The sequence below is a fragment of the Panthera uncia genome, chromosome D1, assembly GCF_023721935.1.
Source record: "Panthera uncia isolate 11264 chromosome D1, Puncia_PCG_1.0, whole genome shotgun sequence".
Taxonomy (NCBI): domain Eukaryota; kingdom Metazoa; phylum Chordata; class Mammalia; order Carnivora; family Felidae; genus Panthera; species Panthera uncia.
This window is the reverse complement of record NC_064808.1, coordinates 4,781,591-4,803,946: the sequence shown is the minus strand read 5'-3', so window position 1 is coordinate 4,803,946 and position 22,356 is coordinate 4,781,591. Positions and strand designations below refer to the sequence as shown.

The window sequence follows — 22,356 nt, the reverse complement described above, 5'->3', positions numbered from 1 at the left end:
GCTATGGAATGATAGGTTTAGTGTAATGATTTCCTGAATCTTATTTTCTTCTAATACTCTACTGGTACAAGAGTATCCCTGTGGAAGTTCTTGAAGAGCTAGAATATTATTTAAAAATGTTCTTTAAATGGGACACCTGGGTGGCTCAGTTGGTTAAGCGTCTGACTCTTGATTTTGGCTCAGGTCATGATCTCATGGTTTGTGAGGTTGAGTCCCAGATCAGGCTCTGTGCTAATGTCTGGAACCTGCTTGGGATTCTCTCTCTCTTCTCTCTCTGCCCCTCTCCTTGCTCACACTCTTTCTCAAACTAAATAAACATCAAAAAAAAAATTCTTTAAACAGCAGCTATTTGTATGATGATGTTCTTTCTCAAAGAGATTAAAATAATAAAAACTGAGTGTCTATACTGTTACTTTTATTATCAGATTTTATTTTACACTAAATAGGTATATATACCTATACCTATATAGGTATATAGGTCTAAAGCCTATATAGTCAGCTCTGTGCTTTAGAGTCAGTCAGCTCTGTGCTAGAACCCTAACTTTTACATGTGATGTGACATGTGTAAACCATTTTTCTCAGTTGTAAAAATGGGGGCAATAATAGAATTCCTATCTCCTAGAATCACACGAATTTAGTTAGATAATATTATAAAGTGTTAGTTCAGTGCCCAATACATAGGAAATGCTTAAATAAATATCACCCATTATTAATAATAACATTTAGCTTTACTCTGAATAGTCAGGTTGTGTTCTAAATAATTTCTCTGTTTTGCTCCAAACTTTCTGAAAGGATTTCTTGACTATGTATTACTTGTTTTGGGGAAGCTATCAAAAAACTAAATGACATCAGTTCACGTTATTTATTGAAACAATCATAACAAGAATAAAAACACTTTGATTTCTCCATACCTTTTATTCTCAAAAAGAAATAACTTATTTTTTTAAATTTCTTTTTATTTACTTATTTTTTCTAGAGAGAGAGAGAGAGCACGAGTAGGTAAGAGGGGCAGAGAGTGAGTGAGAGAGAGAGAGAGAGAGAGGGAGAATCTTAAACAGACTCCATGTTCAGCTCAGAGCCTGATGCAGGGCTTGATCCCATGAACCTGGGATGACCTGAGATGAAATCAAGAGTTGGATGCTCAACCAACTGACCACTCAGGCGCCCCAGAATAATTTCTGTACATATTAGTTATCAGATATAGAATGTAAACTGTATAGACTAATAGCTGACAAGAATTTTATTTTTTAAGGTATTCTAGACTTGTCTGCATTTATTTGGTAAATCAAATCCAAGTTCTTTAGTATTTACTCTTTGGGTATTTAAAAATTAATTTTTTCAGGGTGCCTGGGTGGCTAAGTCGGTTGAGCATCCAGGTCATGATCTCACAATTCCTGAGTTCAAGCCCTGCATCAGGCCCCTCCCCAGCTCATGGGCGTGCTCTCTCAAAAATAAATAAATTGTTTTAAAATTATTTTTTTCTTATTTATGAAATATTTTATATGTATGATATAAAACAAAGAATAATGAAAGAAACAAATATTACCTATACTTCTAGAGATAATTAAACATTTAAATATTTTTTCTTAAAGCCTATGTTTATGTATCTAAATATTTATATAAATATCCTATTGCATAGTATATCTTATATTTTTCACTTGGAGTATTTTCTTATTTCATAAGAAGTCTTTGAAAGTATCAGTTAAAAAATCTGGGGTACCTGGGTGGCTCTGTTGGTTAAGTGTCTGACTCCTGATTTTCACTCAGGTCATGGTCTCAGAACTTGTGAGATAGAGCCCCCCACCAGGCCTTGCACTGACAGTGCGGAGCATGCTTGGGACTCTCTCTCTCTCTCTGCCCCTCCCCCTGCTCTGTCTCTCAAAATAAACAAATAAACTTAAATCATAGCAAAGGTCCTAGTCAATGTAATAAAGCAAGAAAAATAAAAGGCATAGAAGTTGGGAAAGCATAAGTAAAACTGTCTTTATTTACAAATGAAATGATTATGTACAAAATTCTAGGGAATCTGCAAAATAAATATTAGAAGAAACGTATTTAGCAAGGTCATAGGATATAAAGTCTATAAACAAAAAATTAATATACTAGCAGCAAACAACTGGGAAAAAAAAAAAAAACAGTTTCAGGGCACCTGTCTGGCTCAGTCAGTGAGGCATGTGACTCTTGATCTAGGGGTTGCGAGTTCAAGACCCATGTTGGGTGTAGAGCTTACTTTAAAAAGATAAGTTCCATTGATAATAGCATCAAGAAACATAAAACACTTAGGGATGAATTTAATGTAAAAATAAGAAGTTCTCTATGCTGAAAACTATAAAACACTGTTGAGAGAAATTAAACAATAAATGGAGAGAGATACTATTGGAAGATTGGAAGATTCAGTATTGCTAAGATGTCTGTTCTTCCCAAGTTGATCTCGGAATTCAACACAATCATAGTTATCAGCAGACTTTTGTAGAAATTGACAAACTGGTTAAAAAATTTATAAGGATGAATAAGCATTTTTAGCAAGGCTGTAGGATATAAGGTTAATGTACAAAAGTCCATTGGTTTTTTATACACCAACAATGAATAAGTGGCATTTTAAATTAAAAATATATTACTCTTGAGGTGCCTGGGTGGCTCAGTCGGTTAAACATCCAACTTTGGCTCAGGTCATGATCTCACAGTTTGTGGGTTCAAGCCCCACGTTGGGCTCTGTGCTGACAGCTCAGAGCCTGGAGCCTGCTTCTGATTCTGTCTCCCTCTCTTTCTGTCCCTCCCCCACTTGTGCGCTTGCTCGCTCTCTCAAAAAATGAATAAATGATAAAAAATTAAAAAAATATATATTACTGCTTACATTATCACTGCCAAAATGAAACACTTAGGTGTAAAGTAAAAAAAAAAAATGTATAAGATCTATATGAGGAAATATATAAAGTTTTGATGTAAGATATCAAAGAACTAGAAATAAGTGGAAGAGATGTTCCATGTCCTGGATAGGAAGATTCAGTATTGGCAAGATGTCAGTTCTTCCCAGTTTGTATAGTTCCAATGCAATCCCAGTCATAATCCCAGTGAGTTATTTTGTGAATATTGACAAGCTGATTCTAAAGTTTATATGGAGAGACCAAAGACCCAGAATAGCCAACTCAGTATTAAAGGAGAAGAACAAAGTCAGAGAACTGGCACTACTTGACTTCAGGACTTACTATAAAGCTGCATTAATCAGGGTGGTGTGGTGATGGTGAAAAAATAGACAAATAGATCAGTAGAATTGAATAGGGAGACCAGAAATAGAGCCCTAACAGAGAGCTCACATAAATATAGTCAACTGATCTTTGACAAAGAAGTAAAGGTACTACAATGGAGCAAAGATAGTCTTTTCAACAAATGGTACTGGAACAACTAGACACACACATACAAAAACATGAATCTAGACATGTATTACACCTTTATAAAAATTAACTCAGAATGGATCGTAAATGTAAAACACAAAACTGTAGAACTCATGGAAGAAAATGTAGGTGACTTTGGGTATGGAGATGACTTTTTACATACAACAACAAAGGAATGATCCATGGAAGAAATAATGGATAAGCTGGGCCTTATTCAAATTAAAAAGTTATGCTCTGTAGAGATAACACCAAGCGAATGAGAAGGCAAGCCACAGACTGGGAGATATTTGCAAAAGACACATCTGATTAAAGGATTGCTATCCAAAATATAAAATAACTTTTAATAAGAAAACAACCCATTTAAAGGAATGGGCAGATCCTCCTCCACTTGCGCTCTTTCTCTCTCAAAAATAAATAAACAATAAAAAAATTTTTTTTTAATGGGCAGAAGACCTGTATAGGCATCTTACCAAAGAAGATAAACAGATTGCAAGTAAACACATGAAAAGATGCTCTACATCATATTGTTTAGGGAATTGCAAATGAAAACCATGAGATACCACTACACACCTGTTAGAATAGCCAAAATCCAGAACACTGATACCAAATGCTAGCAAAGATTTGGAACATTGGAACTCTCATTCATTGTTGCAGCCACTTTGGAAGACAGTTTTGCAGTTTCTTACAAAATTAAATACACTCTTACAATATGATCCAGTAATCAGTCATGCTCTTTGGTATTTACCCAAATGAATTGAAAACTTACGTCCACATAAAAGCCTGTGCATGGATGTTTATATAGAAGCTTTCTTCCTAATCATCAAAACTTGGAAGCAACAAGATCTCCTTCAGCAGATAAGTAGATAAACTATATATATCTAAACAGTAGAATATTATTCAGCACTAAGATGAGCTATCAAGCCATAAAAATATATGGGTGAAACTTAAGTGCATGTTACTGAGTAAAGAAACCTATCCAAAAAGGCTACAAGCTGCATTATTCCAAGTATATGACATTTTGGAAAAGGTAAAACCATGAAGACTATAAAAGGATTCATGGTTGCCAGGGGTTGAAGGGAAGCAGAGATGAATAGGGAAAGCACAGAAGATTTTCAGGGCAGTGAAACTATTCTTTGTAATCCTATAATGATGGATACATATATGTTAATCAAAACCCATAGGATGGATAACACTAGGAATGAATCCTGTGGACTTATGGTGATGATGATATGTCACTTGGTTCATGAACTTCATTGATTATAACAAATGTACCATTATGGTACTGGAAGTTGATAGTGGAAGAGGTTGTGTCTGTATGGGGACAGAGGTATATGAGAATTCTTTGTATCTTCCCTCAACTTTTCCCTCAAAACTGCTGTAAAAAAATAAAGGTTATTCATTTAAACATTTTTAATTCCATTATAATTAAAATATAGTTTTAATTCCATTATAATTAACATATTAGTTTCAAGTAGACAGTCTAGTGATTCAACAATTCTGTGTATTACTCAGGTAGTGCTCATCATGATAAGTGTACTCTTAATCCCCTCTCCCTATTTCACCCATTCGCCCCATCCACCTCCCCCTCTGGTAATCATTTTGTTCTCTATATTTAAGAATATGTTTTTTTGTTTAAGAATCGTTTTCTCTTTGTTCATTTGTTTTCTTGAATTCCACATCTGAGTGAATTCATATGGTATTTGCCCTTTTCAGTCTGACTTATTTCACTTAGCATCATACTGTCTGGATTCATCTATATTGTTGCAGATGGCAAGATTTCATTCTTTTCTATGGTTGAGTAATATTCCAGTGTGTGTGTGTGTGTGTGTGTGTGTGTGTGTGTATGTGTATCTCCCGTCTTTTTTTTTTTTTTCTCATTAAGCTTCTATTTTAATGGGTTTCAAAATTCCATGACAGAATTTTGGTCAAGTTGTTTCTATTAAGAAGTACTGATTTTAAAAACTAATAACTTAAAACTGTCACACACACACACACACACACACAAACCCAAGTGATCGACAAAACATTCTCTTTTCCTTCTGAAGGTTTTATAATGCATTGTTACCATTAACGAGTCTTTTACTATTAAATGGCCAATTGACACAAACAGTTCTGAGACTGTTCTTCCACCACTGATTTAAGGCTGGGATGACTGGTATTCAGGATAATATTCATTTAGCCTTTTGAGCTTTTGGAACAGACTTGGTGACTTTGCCAGCTCGAGCTACCTTCTTGTCCACTGCTTTGATGACACCCATAGCAACCATCTGTCTCATGTCACAAACAGCAGAAGAGCTCAGAGGAGGATAGAGAAGTTCTCAACACTCATAGACTTGCCAGGAACCACACCAACAATGGCAGCATCACCAGATTTCAAGAACTTCGGAACCATTTTGTAACTTTTTTCCAGAATGATGATCAATCTCCTTTGGCTCAGTGAACAGCTAGGTGACAATCCAGCCCAGGTGTATATCCATCGCTGATTTGGCCTGGATGGTTCAAGATAATCACCTGAGCCATGAAGCCAGCTGCTTCCATTGGTAGGTCATTTTTGTTATCACCAGCCACATTGCCACAATGAACATCTTTGGCAGATATGTTCTTGACATTGAAGCCCGCATTGTCCCCAGGAAGAGTGTCACTCAGAGTTTCATGGTATGTTTCAACAGACTTTACTTCAGTTGTGTAACATTGACTGGAGCAAAGGTGACCACCATGTCAGGTTTAAGAATACCAGTCTCCACTCGGCCCACAGGGACAGTACCAATACCATCAATTTTGTAGACATCTGAAGAGGAAGACGCAAGGGCTTGTCAGTTGGTTGAGTTGGTGGCAGAATGCAATCCAGAGCTTCAAGAAGTGTGGTTCTACTGGCCTTGCCATCTTTATGGGTGACTTTCCATCCCTTGAACCAAGGCATGTTAGGACTTGGCTCCAGCACGTTTTCATCATTCCAACCAGAAATTGTAATAAATGCTACTGTGTCGGGGTTGTAGCCAATTTTCTTAATGTAGGTGCTGACTTCCTTATTATTTCCTCATATCTCCTGGCTGTAAGGTGGCTCAGTAGAATCCACTTTGTTAACACCAATAATAAGTTATTTTACACCCAATGTGTAACATGCTCACAGGTCTGCCCATTCTTGGAGATACTGCTCCAAATTTACCAACACCAGCAGCAACAATCAGGACAGCACAGTCAGCCTGAGATGTGCCTGTAATAATGTTTTTTATAAAGTCTCTGTGTCCTGGGACATCAATGATGGTCACATAACACTTACTGGTCTTGAATTTCTACAGGGAGATATCAATGGTGATACCATGTTCACATTCAGCTTTCAGTTTATCCAAGACCCATGCATACTTGAAGGAGCTCTTTCCCATCTCAGTAGCCTCCCTCTCAAATTTTTCAATAGGTTTTTTGTTGATCCCATCACATTTGTAGATCAGATGACCAGTAGTGGTAGACCTACCTGAATCTGTGTGTCCATTGACGATGATGTTGATATGAGTATTTTTCTTTCCCACTTTGGTTTAGGTTTAGCCGTGGTTTTCATGACACCTGTGTTCTGGCTGTAAACCTGTTGCAAAAAATATATATCACATCTTTATGCATTCACATATCTATGGACTCTTGGGTTGCTTCCATATCTTGGCTATTGTAAATAATGCTGTAATAAACGTAGGGGTAAATACATCTTTTGAATTAATGTTTTCATGGGGTTTTTTTGGTAAGTAGTGGAATTACTGGATAATATGGTAATTCTATCATGAATTTTTTAAGGAACCACTGTACTGATTTCCACAGTGGCTGCACTTGTTGGCATTCCTCACCAGCAATGCACAAGAGTTCCTTTTTCTCCACATCCTTGCCAACACTTGTTTCTTGTGTTTTTCATTTTAGCCATTCTGACAGGTGTGTGGCGATACCTCATTGTAGTTTTGATTTGCATTTCCCCGATGATGAGTGATGTTGAGCATCTTTTCATGTCTCTGCTGATCACCTGTAATCCTTCCTCAGAGAAATGTCTGTGCATGTCTTCTGTCCATTTTTCGGTTGGAGTATTTGTTTTTTGAGTGTTGAGTTGTATAAGTTGAGTTGTATAAGTTCTTTATATATTTTGGATATTAACCCTTTATTGGATATGACATTTGCAAATATCTTCTCTCATTCAGTAGTAGTCTTTTAGTTTTGTTGATTGTCTCCTTTGCTGTGCAGAAGCTTTTTATTTTGATGTAGTCCCAGTAATTTATTTTTGCTTTTGTTTCCTTTGCCTCAGGAGACATATCTAGAGAAATGTTGCTATGGGTGATGTTAGAGAAATTACTGCATGTGCTCTCTTCTAGGATTTTTATGGTTTCAGGTCTCACATTTAGGTCTTTAATTCATTTTAGGTCTATTTTTATGTATGGAGAAAGTGGTCCAGTTTCATTTTTTCACATGTAGCTGTTCAGTTTTCCTAACATCATTTGTTGAAGAGACTGTCTTTTTCCTATTGCTTATTTTTGCTTTCTTTGTTGAAGATTAATTGACCCCCATATAATCATGGGTTTATTTCTTTTTAAATAGAGGTTTAATTTTTTAAATTTTTTATTTTTGAGAGAGAGAGTGTGTGTGTGCATGAGTGTGGGAGGGGCAGAGAGCAAGGGAGACACAGAATCTGAAGCAGACTCCAGGGTCTGAGCTGTCAGCACAGAGCCTGATGTGGGGTTTGAACTCATGGACCATGAGATCATGACCTGAGCCAAAGTCAGACGCTTAAATGACTAAGCCACCCAAGTGCCTCAATCATGGGTTTATTTCTGGGTTCTCTATTCTGTTCTATTGATCTGTGTGTCTGTTTTTGTGCCAGTACCATACTGTTTTGATTACTGCAGCTTTGTAATATAACTTGAAGTGTGGGATTGTGACACCTCACCTCCAATTTTGTTTTTCTTTGTTAAGATTGCTTTGGATATTCAGGGTCTTTTGTGGTTCCATACAAATTTTAGGATTATTTGTTCTAGTTCTGTGAAGAATGCCTATGGTATTTTGATAGGGATTGCATTAAATCTGTAGATTGCTTTTTGTACTATAGACATTTTAACAATGTTCTCTCAGTCCATGAGCATGGAATATCTTTCCACTTGTTTGTGTCATCTTCAGTTTCTTTCATCAGTGTTTTATTGTTTTAAGAGTACAAGTATTTAATCTCCTTGGTTAAGTTTATTCTTATGTGTTTTATTATTTTCAGCGTAATTGTAAATGGGACTATTTTCTTAATTTCTCCTTCTGCTACTTCATTATTAGTGTATAGAAATACACTAATCAGTGTATAGAAATCCTTTGTATTTCTATAAAGGATTTTTGTATATTGTTTTGTATCTTGTGACCTTACTGAATAGATATATCAGTTCTGGTAGTGTTTTGGTGAAGTCTTTACTATAAAATAAAACATCATGGTGGCATCCATCCTCTTCTGTGTTTCTTGGTATGGACCTGCTTGGGTTGATTTTGTTGGGGGCTCTCTGTGCCTTGGATTTCTGTTTCCTTCCTCATATTCAGGAAGTTTTCAGCTATAATTTCTTCAAATAAATGTTCTGCCACCCTTTTTCTCCTCCTCCTAGGACCCCTGTAATGTGAATGTTATTATACTTGACAGTATTTCTGAGTTCCCTTAAGCCTATTTTCATTTTTTATTATTTCTTTTCTCTCTTTTGTTCAGCTTGATTGCTTTCTATTACTCTTCTCCAGGTCACTTATGCATTCTTCTGCTTCCTCTGGTCTGTTAATTATTCCCTCTGATGTATTTTTAGTTTTAATTATTGAGTTCTTTACCTCTGGTTGGTTCTTTTTTATGTTGTCTATCTCTTTTTTTTTTATTTTTTTTTAACGTTTATTTATTTTTGAGACAGAGACAGAGCATGAACGGGGGAGGGGCAGAGAGAGAGGGAGACACGGAATCGGAAGCAGGCTCCAGGCTCTGAGCCATCAGCCCAGAGCCCGATGCGGGGCTCGAACTCACAGACCGCAAGATCGACCTGAGCTGAAGTCGGATGCTTAACCGACTGAGCCAACCAGCCGCCCCTATGTTGTCTATCTCTTTGTTGAGAGTCTCACTGAAGTTCTCTGTTTTTTCCACCAAGTCCAGTGAGTATCTTTATGACCATTACTTTAAATTCTCTATCAGGCATATTACTTACCTCCATTTTGTTTAGCTCTTTTGCTGTGATGTTTTCCTGTTGTTTAATTTGGGACATATTCTTATGTCTTCTCATTTTGTCTTACTCCTTGTGTCTGTTTCTATGTGTTAGGAAAGTCAGCTATATCTCCTGCTCTTGAAATTAGTGGCCTTATGAAGAAGAGGTCCTGTAGTGGCCTGTAGTGCAATGTCCTCTGTTCACCAGAACCTGGGGTGTCTCCTGTATGTTGCATGTGCCCTGCTTTTGTGGCCAAGCTGCATTTGCCTTCAGTCCAATCTTCTGCAATGGCTCTCTTTGTTGTGGGCAGATTTTGGTCCCTGTGTTGTTAGTGGGCCATGGTGGAGCCACACTGGGTTTGAATTGAGTCAGACCAGGGTTTTACCAAAGCTGTGGTAGCACTGAACTGTAGGGCACTTTCCCTGTGTTGTCCTCTGAGAAGCTTTCATTGGTGGGTAGGGCCTGCAGTCAGACCCGATGTCTCCCCCAATCCACTGCTAGGGCCACAGTCAGACTGGTGTGTGTGGTTATCTTCCCCTCACTTCAGGGCAGGAGTCACTTTGGAGTTGTGCTGGCCCCTGTGAGGGCTGCTTGCACACTGCCAGGCTTGTGGCACCACTCTGGATGGGTTCCTGCCAAGGATTGTTGGAGGGGGTGTGTCTACAGGAGAATGCAGGGGCAGGGCCCACAGTGCTAGCAAGTTATGCCAGTCTGCTGCAGGAGGGGGCTTGCACCCACTGGGGAAAACTCCTGCCCAGGCTAGGATGGAGGGGGGTGCTTCCTGCTGAAGGAAAACCCTAAGGAAAACCCTAAGGACGGAGCACACTGTTAACAAGCTAGGTGGAGAGTGTTTGCTCTGCACTGGTTCTTACAGGAGTCTCTATATCTAGGGTGGGGTATAGGGGAGGGAAATGGTGCCTGCCCCCTCTTTTATTCTTGGAGAAGTCTCCCTCTCTTCATACCTCTCCCCAGGTATTTTTCAAGCTGCTGCTTCCATGCTGTATCTCAGCAGGGCTATTTGTTGTGCTGTCTCTTTAAGGATGGGGACTCAGTTTCCTATCCCTTCCAGCTCTCCCAGAGCCCAGCTGCTGATTTTTAAAGTGCCAGGTGTCAAGCCCCACTGATTGTAATAACTTGTGAAGTTAGGCCCTTCTAGTTTTCAAACCCGAATGTTATGGGGATTTGTCTTGTCAGTTTGGGTCCTCTGTGACTGGGGTGCCTGATGTGGGGTCTGCTCCTCTCCTCTCTCCATGCCCTGGTGTTCCTCCCTCCTGTGGACAGCGCTGTGGGTCATTTTGTCTCCTTACTGTGTTCCTGCACTTCCTACCCTCTTCTATGTGGCCTTTTGTCTACATTTATCTGTCTGTGCCGCTAGTGTTCAGGTCATTTTCTGAGTTATTTACACTGATGTGGGTGTTATCTAGGTGTATCTGTGGGACAAGGTAAGCCTAGGCTCCTCCTACTCTGCCCTCTCCCCCAGAAGTCTCCAAAGGTTATTAATTTTTAATTAATTATTTTTCTTTTCTTTAATTAATTAATTAATTGATTTTTTTTTTCTTGAGTGAGAGAGAATGTGCCTGCGCATGAGTGCAAGAGGGGCAGGGAAAAACAGGGAAAATATTATATGGAAATGGAAAGGATCTAGGATAATTAAAAGAATCTTAAAAAAGAAGAACATTACTGGAGGACTTAACTTACCCAACAGAATATTTTCTAGAAAGCTACAATAGTTAAGACAGTATTGAATTGGCATAAAGACAGAAAAATGGGGAAAAAATGGAGTCCAGAAATAGGCCCATACTTATATGGCTACTTGATTTTTTTTATAAAAGCATCAAAATAATCCGACAAGGAACATTTTTTAAATTGAGGTATAATGATATATTAGTTTCAGGTATATAACATAATGATGTGACATTTACATACATTGTGAAATGATCGTTGCAATAAGTCTAACGTCCATCACCATACATAGATACAAATTTTTTTCTTATGGTAACTTGTAAGATCTCTTTTTTGGCAACTTTAAATGTGTAATACAATATTAGTAACTATAGTCACCATGGTGAACTTTACATTCCCGTGACTTACTTTATAACTGGAAGTTTATACCTTTTGACCCCTTTACCTCCTCCACCCCCACTACCAGGAGCCACTAATATGTTCTCTGTATCTATAAGCTCATTTTTTCTTTTAGATTCTACGTATAAGTGAGATCAAATGGTATTTGTCCTTTTCTGACTTACTTCACTTAACATAATGCCTTCAAGGTTCATCTGTGTTGTCACTAAGGGCAAGATTTCATTTTTCTTTTTTTTTCTTTTTAATAATTTTTGTAATGTTTACTTATTTATTTTGAGAGACAGCGTGAGAGAGCAGGGGAGGGGCGAGAGAGAGGATGAGAGAGAATCACAAGCAGGCTCTGCATTGTTAGTGCAGAGCCCCCTGCTGGGCTTGATCTCATGAACCGTGAGATCATGATCTGAGAGGAAATCAAGAGTCAGATGCTTAACCTACTGAGTCACCTTGGTGCCCAAGATTTCATTTTTCTAAAGGCTGAATAATATTCCATTGTATATATACATGCCACATTTCCTTAAAAAAAAAATTTTTTTTTTTTTTTTTTGAGAAAGTGAGCATGAACAGAAGAGGGGCAGAGGGAGAGAGAGGGAGAGAATCTTAAGCATGCTACCACCCAGTGCGGAGCCTGTGGCGGGGCTCAGTCTCACCACCATAAGATCCTGACCTGAGCCGAAATCAAGAGTTGGGTGCTTAACTGACTGAGCCACCTAGGGGTCCCAGCATTTTCTTTATCCATTGATTCATTAGTGGAAACAGGTTGTTTCCATGTCTTGGCCATTGTAAATAATGTTGCAGTGAACATGGGGGTGCATATGTCTTTTCAAGTTAGTGTTTTTGTTGTCTTTAGATATATACCAAGAAGTGGAGTTGCTGGGTCATACGGTAGTTATAGTGTTAATTTTCTGAGGAGCCTCCATACTGTTTTTTCATAGTGGTTACATAGTAAGGTTACATCCTTCCCAACAGTGCACAAGTTCATTTTTCTCCACATCCTCACCAACACTTTATTATTTCTTATCTTTTTGCTATTGGTTTGTATGAGTTCTTTATATATTACAGATATGAACTCCTTTTATCATATACATGAATTGCAAATTTTTCTCACATTTATTAGTAAGTTGCCTTTTCATTTTGTTGATGGTTTCCTTAGCTCTGCAGAAGCTTTTTAGCTTGATGTAGTCTCATTTGTTTATTTTTATTTTTGCTGCCTTTGTTTTTGGTGTCAAATCCAAAAATTAATCACCAAGACCAATGTCAAGGAGCTTCCTGTCTGTTTTCTTCTAGGAGTTTTGTGATTTCAGGTCTTACATTCATGGTCTTTAATCCTTTTTTTTTTTTTTTTTAATTTATTTTGAGAAAGACAGCACAAGTGGGAGAGGGGCAGAGAGAGAGGGAGACAGAGAATCCCAAGAAGGTTCCATGCTGTCAGTGCAGAGCCCGATGTGGGGCTCAAACTCATGAAACCGTGAGATTGTGACCTGAGCCAAAACCAAGAGTCAGACTGAGCCACCCAGGGGCCCCTGGTATTTAATCCATTTTGAGTTAATTTTTGTGTATGGTGTAAGATAGCGGTCCAGTTTCATTCTTTTGCAGAATATTTATATTTTTAATTTGCAAATAATTTTAGACTTACAGAAGAGTTGCAAAAACAGCACAAAGAATTCTTGTACATCTTTCATCCAGTTTTCCCTGTAATAGATATTTTTAATGTTTATTTATTTTTGACAAAGCGAGAGAGAGAGACAGAGCATGAGCGGCGGAGGGGCAGAGAGAGAGGGAGACACAGAATCTGAAGCAGGCTCGAGTCTCAGGGCTGTCAGCACAGGGCCTGACGTGGGGCTCAAACTCACAGACTGTGAGATCATGACCTGAGCTGAAGTCAGACGCTCAACCGACTGAGCCACCCAGGCGTCCCTATGATTGATATTTTAAACCCCTTATAGTACAATCATCAAAACTAACAAATTAACACTAGTAAAACAGTATTAACTAAACTATAGACTTCATTAAGATTTTACCAACTTTTCTACTAATGTCCTTTTTTGGTTGCTGGATCCGTTACAGGACCTCACTTTGCATTTAGTTGTTAGGTCTTATTAATCTCTTTCAATCTGTGACAGTTTCTCCAACTTCCTTTTTCTTTTATGACCTTGACACTTTTGAAAAGTACTTGTCAGGTATTTTGTAGAATGTCCTTCAATTTGAACTTACATGATGTTTTCTTGTATGAGATTGAGGTTATGCATTGTTGGGAAGAATACCAAACAGGTGATGTGCCCATTTCAGTGTGCGTTATGAGGGAATTGATGATGTTGATGTCTCTTTAGTGGCAATATTAACCTTGATCATTTGGTTAAGGTGTTATCTGTCAGATTTTTCTAAGTAGAGTTACTTTGTGTAATTTTTAAATATTTGGGGGAAATACTGTGAGAATTTGCAAATATACTGTTTTTCCTTAAATGTTCATCTACTAACTTAATATTCATTGGTAGATCTGGCCTGTAGCAATTATTACTGTAGTATTACTGTGATATCATATGTCCTCATTTCTTCTACATTTATTTATTGGAATTTATCTATAATGAAGTGTTGTCCCTTCTAAATCATTTATTTATTAATCCAGTTATTTAATCAGGATGAACTTTTGGTTATTTATTTTACTTGGAGGGTTATAGTTCAGTACTATTTTTTGCACTATTTTGAGTATTTTCACATGTTATAATTCCTGCCTTGCAATGTTATTATTTTTTCTTTAAACTGTTAGTTGTATGTTAAGAAAAATATGAGAAGAAAAAATGCTTTTTGTATTTACTCATTTACTTCTGGTGCTCTTCATTTCTTCCTGTGTATCTGGGTTTTCATCTTCAGTCTAAAGAATATCCTTTAGCATTTCTTGTAGTGCAGGTCTTCTGCCAATGAATTACTCAATCTTCTGTTTACCAAAAAATGTCTTTGTCTTACCCTCATTTTAAAATAAATATATTTCAGTGGACTTGAAATTCTAGCTTGATAGTGCTTTGAAGTGAAGTCATTCCATTGTCTTCTGGCCTCTATTGTTTCTCAGAAGAAGTCAGCTGTAATTTATATTATAGGTCCTCTGTAGGTAGTATGTGCTTTTTCCCCCAGCTTGTTTCAAGATTTTCTCTCTATCTTCTTTATTAAAAAGATAACTTTGACCATTATGTACTTAGGTATTATATTCTTTGCACTTATCTTGCTTGGGGTTTGCTGAGCTTTTCACATCTTAATATTTTTCATCAAATTAAAAAACATTACTTTTCATATTTTCATATTTTTTCTCCTGTCCATTTAATATTTTTCCTGTCCATTCCACTTTCTTTTCCTTCTGGAACTTCCATTATACATATTTGTGACTGGTTGATATTGTTCTATAGGTCTCTAAGATTCTGTTCATTTTTCTTCAATCTCTTTACTGTCCAGATTGGATATGGAGATACATATATATATATATATATATATATATATATATATATATATATTATTTTTTATTTTTAGAGAGTGTGAGTGGCAGGGAGGGGCAGAGGGAGAGAGACAGAGAATCTTAAGCAGGCTCCACACTCAGCATGGAGCCAATGTGGGGTTCAGTGCCATGACCCTGGGATCATGGCTGAGCCGAAATCAAGAGTTGGATGCTCAACTGACTGAGCCATCCAGGAGCCCCAGACTGGATAATTTTTGTTCTTTGTCTTCAATAATTTCACTGACTCTTCTGTCATATCTAATGTATTAAACTTGTCCAGCAAATTCATTTCAGTCAGTGAACTTTTCAGTTATAGAATTTCCATTTGATTTTTTTTTTTAGTGTACCTTTCTCTGCTGATATTTCATATCATTTGACACATTTAAGCCACCTTTGTCTTTGAACATATAATAAATAGTATGTACCTGGGGCACCTGGGTGGCTCAGCCAGTTAAGCATCCAACTTTGGCTCAAGTCATGATCTCGTGGTTCGTGAGTTTGAGCCCTGCATCGCGCTCTGTGCTGAAAGCTCAGAGCCTGGAGCCTGCTTTGGAGTGTGTGTCTCCCTTTCTCTCTCTGCCCCTCCCCTGCTCACGCTCTGTCTCTCTCTCTCAAAAATGAATAAACTTAAAAAAAATTTTTTTAAATAAATAGTATGTGTCTGAAAGTCTTTCCCAAATATAACATCTATGACAGGCTTGGGCTTTCTTATTGCTTTTTTTTCCTTGTGAGTTACATTTTTTTTTCTTTACGTGTCTAGTAAATCCTTATTTTATATTGGATAATGTGTTCCTATTTTATATTCTGTTTTAACTCTGAAGAGTGTTGATTTTTGTTCTAGCAGGCTAATCTAACCTAGTGTTGGCTTGTTTTTATACCTTTTATAGGGTTCATATGTAGAAACTCAAGTCATTTTCCAAACTCCTTTAACTTGATACCACTCAATCTCCAAACTATCTCCTCTGTGGATCTTGTTGAGTCTTGGTTTTAGGCATTTTCTTAGGTTAGGTCAAGAATGGATTTTCATCTAGAAAGTGGGTTATTATTGTTGTTGTCTATTTTTTTCCCCTCTCTCTCTCTTTTTTTTTTTTTTTTTTTTGCTAAGAAAGCCTTACCTTTTTGGTGTCTTAGCTGGACACCATCAGTTTTATCAAGGTCTCTCCATTCTGGTTGGGTCTGAAGCCCAACATTTTCCAGTACTGCTTGACCACTTGTGTCTTGTTTCATTCTCAACTCCATTGCAGCTGCTGTCTGGGAAATTTAATATAGTCTCACCTGTGCATGCATAGCCCAGCTTTTGACCAAGGACTCATGGGGAGCTCCCACACAGACTTTCAGTACCCACTTCTGCATAGCTCCCTCCCCTCCTGTGCCCTGCCTTGCAGATTCTAGGTACTTTTGCAACTCTGAACTGTTCTGTACCTTCTCAGCATATTGGGTCCACTATACTCTGCTTGGGCTCCAGGTCCCTGCTCAGTAGACAGGAAAATTTCCCCAGGCAGACATCCAGGGCAGTCGTAGGGTTTACCTCAGGAGTTTGCCTTCTCTCAAGGATCACAGTCTTGTGCTATTTGTTGTCCAGTGCCTGAAAACAATTGACTCATATGTTTTACCTAGTTTTATAGTAGTTTTTGGTGCGAGGGCTGATTTATTAGTACCTGTTATTTCATCATTGCTGGAAGAAGTCCCAGTATATGGTTTTGATGTATGTTCACATTGCCACATGACTGAAATTTTGCTACTTTAACAGTTGAAGAGCTATATGAAGAGATAGCTTGATATTGTTGATGATATAATTCTTCCTTATCTCCACACTATCTCAGCAAAAAGGTGCAAATTTAAACTCATTTTTATTAAACTGATAAGAACAGATACTACACTTGATCTTAGCCAAAAGGCCGAGAAGCGATTAAACTCATTTTTAAATGGTTATGCTGATTTGGTTTATTTAGTTCTTTCATCAAGTGAATGTGTAATGTAAACATTTAAAGTTTTTCATTCTAGGGGCGCCTGGGTTGCTCAGTTGGTTAAGCATTAGACTTCGGCTCAGGTCCTGGTCTCATGGTTCATGGGTTTGAGACCCACATCAGGCTCTGTGCTGACAGTTCAGATCCTGGAGCCTGCTTCAGATTCTGTGTCTCCCTCTCTCTCTGCTTCTCCCCCACTGGCACTCTGACTCACTCTCTCAAAAATAAAAACATAAATAAATAATAAATAAGTTAAAGTTTTTCATTTTTGTTTCTTAAAGTTTATTTTGAGAGAGAGAGAGAGAGAGAAAACTAGTGGGGGAGGGGCAGAGAGAGAAGGGGACATAAGATCCGAAGTGGGCTCTGTGCTCACAGCAAAGAGCCTGATGTGGGGCTTGAACTCACAAACCGTGAAATCGTGATCCCTGAGCTGAAGGTGGGACACTTAACTGACTGAGCCATCCAAGCATCCCTATTGATTCTTTAATGTTAGTTTGGTTCTCTTAAAAGTCCAGATTCCAAGTTAATTTTTTGTGATCTTTGATGATAGTACTTAATTATCTTCTGATATCTAATATTGCTGATGAGAAGTCTAACTCATGTTTCTTCAGGATAATTTCATTCTCTTTTGTAGTTTTTAGAGTTTTCTCTTTATCCTTGTTATTCTGGGTTTCACTTTGATATGTTCAGCTGTGTGGCTTTTTTTGTGCCTTTTTTTTTTTTTTTTTTTTTTAAGAAATTTATCCTGCTTGGCATTTGGTAAATTTATTCAAACAGTACTTACATCTGTCTTTGTTTTATGATAATTCTCAGTCATTATTTATTATGGATCTATTTTTTTATTTAAAATTTTTTTTAGTGGGGTGACTGGGTGGTTCAGTTGGTTAAGTGCCCAGCTCTTGGTTTCAGCTCAGGTCATGATCTCACAGTTCATGAGATTGAGCCCCACGTCAGGCTCCATGCTGATGGTGTGGAGCCTGCTTGAGATTCTCTCTTTCCCTCTGTCTGTCCCTCCCCCACATGCGTGGACACTTTCTCTCTCAAAATAAATAAATAAACTTAAAAAAACCATTAAAAATTTGTTTAGTGTTTATGTCTTTTAAAAGTTTATCCTTAATGTCTTTATAGATTTGTCTATCTTGGAGATTTCATATAAATGAAATAATACAATATGTAGTCTTTTGTGTCTGGTTTCTTTCACTAAGCATAATGTTTAAAAAAAATTGTTTTATTTTAGAGAGAGAGAAAACGTGAGTGGGGAAGGGCAGAGGGAGACAGAGAATCTTAAGCAGGCTCTATGCTCAGCATGGAGCCTGACACGGGGCTTGATCTCATGACCCTGGGATCATGACCTGAGCTGAAATCAAGTCAGATGCTCAACCCACCAAGCCACCCAGGTGCCCTAGCATAATGTTTTCAAAATTCATCCATGTTGTGGGGCACCTGGGTGGCTCAGTTGGTTTAGCCTCTGACTTTGGCTCAGGTCATGATCTCGTGGTTTGTGAGTTTGGGCCCCACATAGGGCTCTGTACTATCAGCATGGAACCCACTTCAGATCCTCTGTCCCCCCTCTCTCTCTCTGTCCCTCCCTGGCCCTCGTGCTCTCTTGCTCTCTCATTAATAAACATTAAAATTTTTTTAAAAATTCATCCATATTGTAGTATGGACCAGTACTTCAGTTATTTTTATGGATGAACAATATTGCATATTTTGTTAATCTGTTTATTATTGATGGACATTTGGGTTGTTTCCACTTTTCCCTACTAAGAATAATGCTGCTGTAAAAGATTCAGGTACTACCTTTTCTTTTAAATGTGCTCTTTTACAGTCGCTAATCTGCCTTCCCTAACATGTTCATTTCAAACACTGTATCTTTAATTTCCAAGGTTTCTAATAGAGTTTTCCCCTCTTTCTGTTTGATCTATGGCAATGTGTTCTTTTTTGAATTTTTTTTTTATTTGAGTATAGTTGACACATAGTACTACATAAGTTTCAGATATACAGCATAGTGATTCATCATCTCTACAGGTTGTGCTATGCTCAATACAAGTGTAGCTACCATCTGTCGTCATACACTATTATGACATCATTGACTATATTTCCTATGCTGTAGCTTTTATTCTCATGACCTGTTCATTCCATAACCACATGCCTATATCTGTTACTCCCCATCCCCCATTTTGCCCATCCCCCATTCCCCTCTCCTCTAGCAACCATAAGTTTGCTGTCTGTATTTATAGGTCTGATTCTGCTTTCTCTTTGTTTATTCATTTGTTTTTGTTTTCACTTATGAGTGAATTCATAGGGTGATTTTTACGGCTGTGTAATACTCCATTGTATGTATGTGTGTATGTATATATCAATAGCTGTCTATCTATATATGATGTAGATGTATATATACTTATATATATATATATATATATACATGTATACATATGTATATACACACACACGTGTGCATAGCACATCTTCATTCACTCATCTATCAATGGATATTTGGGTTGCTTCTATATCTTGACTGTTGTAAATAATGCTGCAGTAAATATAGGGGTGCATATATCTTTTTGAATTAGTTTTCTCCTTTTCTTTATGTAAATACCCAGTAGTGGAATTATTGGATCATATGGTAGTTCTATTTTTAATTTTTTGAGGAACCTCCATACTGTCTTCCATAGTCGCTATACCAATTTACTTTCCCACAAACAGTGCACGAGAGTTCCTTTTGGATCCACATTCCTACCAATACTTGTTATTTTTTGTGTTTTTCGTTTTAGCAGTTCTGACAGGCACAAGATGATATCTCATTGTGGTTTTGATTTGCATTTCCCTGATGATGAGTGATGTTGAGCATCTTTTCATGCATCTGTTCGCCATCTGTATGTCGTCTTTGGAAAAATGTTCAGACCTTACCATTTTTAATTGGATTATTTGTTGGGGAGGTTGGTGTTGAGTTGTTATTTATTTATTTTGGATATCAACCCCTTATATATATCATTTGTAAGTATTTTCTTTCATTCAGTAGATTGCCTTTTTGTTTTGTTGATAGTCTTCTTTCCTTTCAGATTGTTTTTTAATTCTGTTTCTTCATGTATAAGTTTTATTAGTTTATTAGTTGATATGTGTCATATTTTTCATGTTATTGGTCTTTGTTGGTTGGTAACTTTTAGATAAGAGCTAATTGTCCATCATCCATTTGTTTTGAACACATTCTGCATTGACAGGGTTCCAGTAGGAAGCTCTCTGTTGCTGAGCCCTAATCTTGCAGGATATGTATCTTAGATTAAATTTTGCTTGCGTGGTAAGATACAAAGCTCTTGCATCTTAATAGACTACATAGTTCTGAGTCTTATCTCCACTTACATGACGTAGCTCTAAGGCCCTCATCTTGTGTCAGTGATCCTGCTACTAGCATCACTTGGCTTTAATCAACTCTCTGGTAGTTTGTGTTTTGGGTCCTTGTTTAGATCTCCTGTGTATGGCCTGTGTGGATCTTGCTCTTACATCTATGGCTATTGCCATATTAGCCCTATGTATTTTTCCCTAGTCCAGGCCCCAAAGATGGTGCACATCTTTGGTCCTCACCTACCATTGTGGATTTTCTTTTTTCCTTTCTGAAGATAAGGGGAATCTCTGTCTCCATTTCTGGTGTGTAAAGATTTTTCTCTTTTTCTCACCATGACTATGTATTTTCTAGACTATGTATTTATTAAGATTTAAAAATACTTGTTTTGGGGCACCAGACCAGCTCAGTCGGTTGAGTGTCTGACTTTGACTCAGGTCATGTGCTCACAGTTTGTGGGTTCAAACCTGGGTCGGGCTCTGTGCTGACAGCTCAAAGCCTGGAGCCCGCTTAGGATTCTGTGTCTCCCTCTCTCTTCATGCCTCCCCCACTCGTTCTTGTTCTCTCTCCCTCTCTCTCTCTCTCTCAAAAATAAGTAAAAATTAAAAAGAAATTAAAATACTTGCTTTAATAGGTGATGGGTATTAAGGCAGGCACTTGTGATGAACACCAGTTGATGTATGACAGTGTTGAATCACTATCTTGTTCACCTGAAACTAATATTACACTATTACGTTAACTGGAATTTAAATAAAAACTTAAAAATTTTTTTTTATCATTTTATGTGTTTGAATGGGAAGGTGCAGTTTCTTTTTTTTTTAATCTTTTTTTAACGTTTATTTATTTTTGAGACAGAGACAGAGCATGAACAGGGGAGGGTCAGAGAGAGAGAGGGAGACACAGAATCCGAAACAGGCTCCAGGCTCCAAGCTGTCAGCACAGAGCCCGACACGGGGCTTGAACTCACGAACCGCGAGATCATGACCTGAGCCGAAGTCGGACGCGTAACCGACTGAGCCACCCAGGCGCCCTGGGAAGGTGCAGTTTCAACATATGCTCAACTTATCTTGAAATAGAAGGCTTTGGGGTGCCTAAGTGGCTCAGGCGGTTAAGCGTCCAACTCTTGATTTCAGCTCAGGTTACGAACTCACAGTTTGTGAGTTCGATGCCCACGTCCAGCTCTGCACTGATGGTGTGGAGCCTGCTTGGGATTCTCTGTCTCCCTCTCTTTCTGCCACTCTCCTGCATACACTCTCTCTTTCAAAGTAAATAAATAAACATTAAAAAAGAAATAAAAGGCTTTTATTTAGTTTTATTGTTCTGCCTTTCACATTTAACTCTAGTCAGTCCATCTAGGTGTGTGTGTGTGTGTGTGTGTGTGTGTGTGTGTGTGTGTGTGTGTGTGAAGTGAGGCAATTGAAACTGATTTTCCTCAAATAACTACACATTTTCTTTTAAATTGTTAATTAGATTTCTGGAGAATTCAGTTATTGACAATACTTTTTCTTATGTATCTACATGTTTTACCCATTCTGCACTGTATCAGTACTTCAAAGACAAGGTAGGACTCAGGAACAAATTTTCTCTTATTTCACAAAAGGTAATTTAATCACAGTAAAAAGGGATCACTTTAGGTCAGAAAGTTGGTCATTGGTAAAACTAAAGATTGATGCAAGGCATCTTGGTTCAGTGCCAAGTTCACTAAACCTCAGTGTAGCACAACCTTGCTGCCATATTATCCCAAGCTTTACAATTGAATTATATTTGAAAAACAAATAATGGCAAGAAAAATACTACCCATTAAGATTGATAGCTAGTACTTGATCTTGGTAATGTCCATACTTTCTGAGGTTACAGATTTATTAGATATGTAGTATGAGTGCTGTAGGAGAGAGTTGTGCTTTTATTTTAGGAT

At 37.7% G+C, this 22,356-nt stretch overlaps 1 protein-coding gene and 1 pseudogene across 1 annotated transcript in view; one reads left to right on the top strand and one right to left on the bottom strand.

Moving 5' to 3' along the window:
- CD1H11orf80 (chromosome D1 C11orf80 homolog) overlaps positions 1-22,356 on the top strand; it is a 96,568-nt gene that overhangs the window by 28,587 nt on the left and 45,625 nt on the right. The window lies entirely within an intron of this gene.
- Positions 16,900-17,044, bottom strand: LOC125917865 (uncharacterized; annotated as a pseudogene).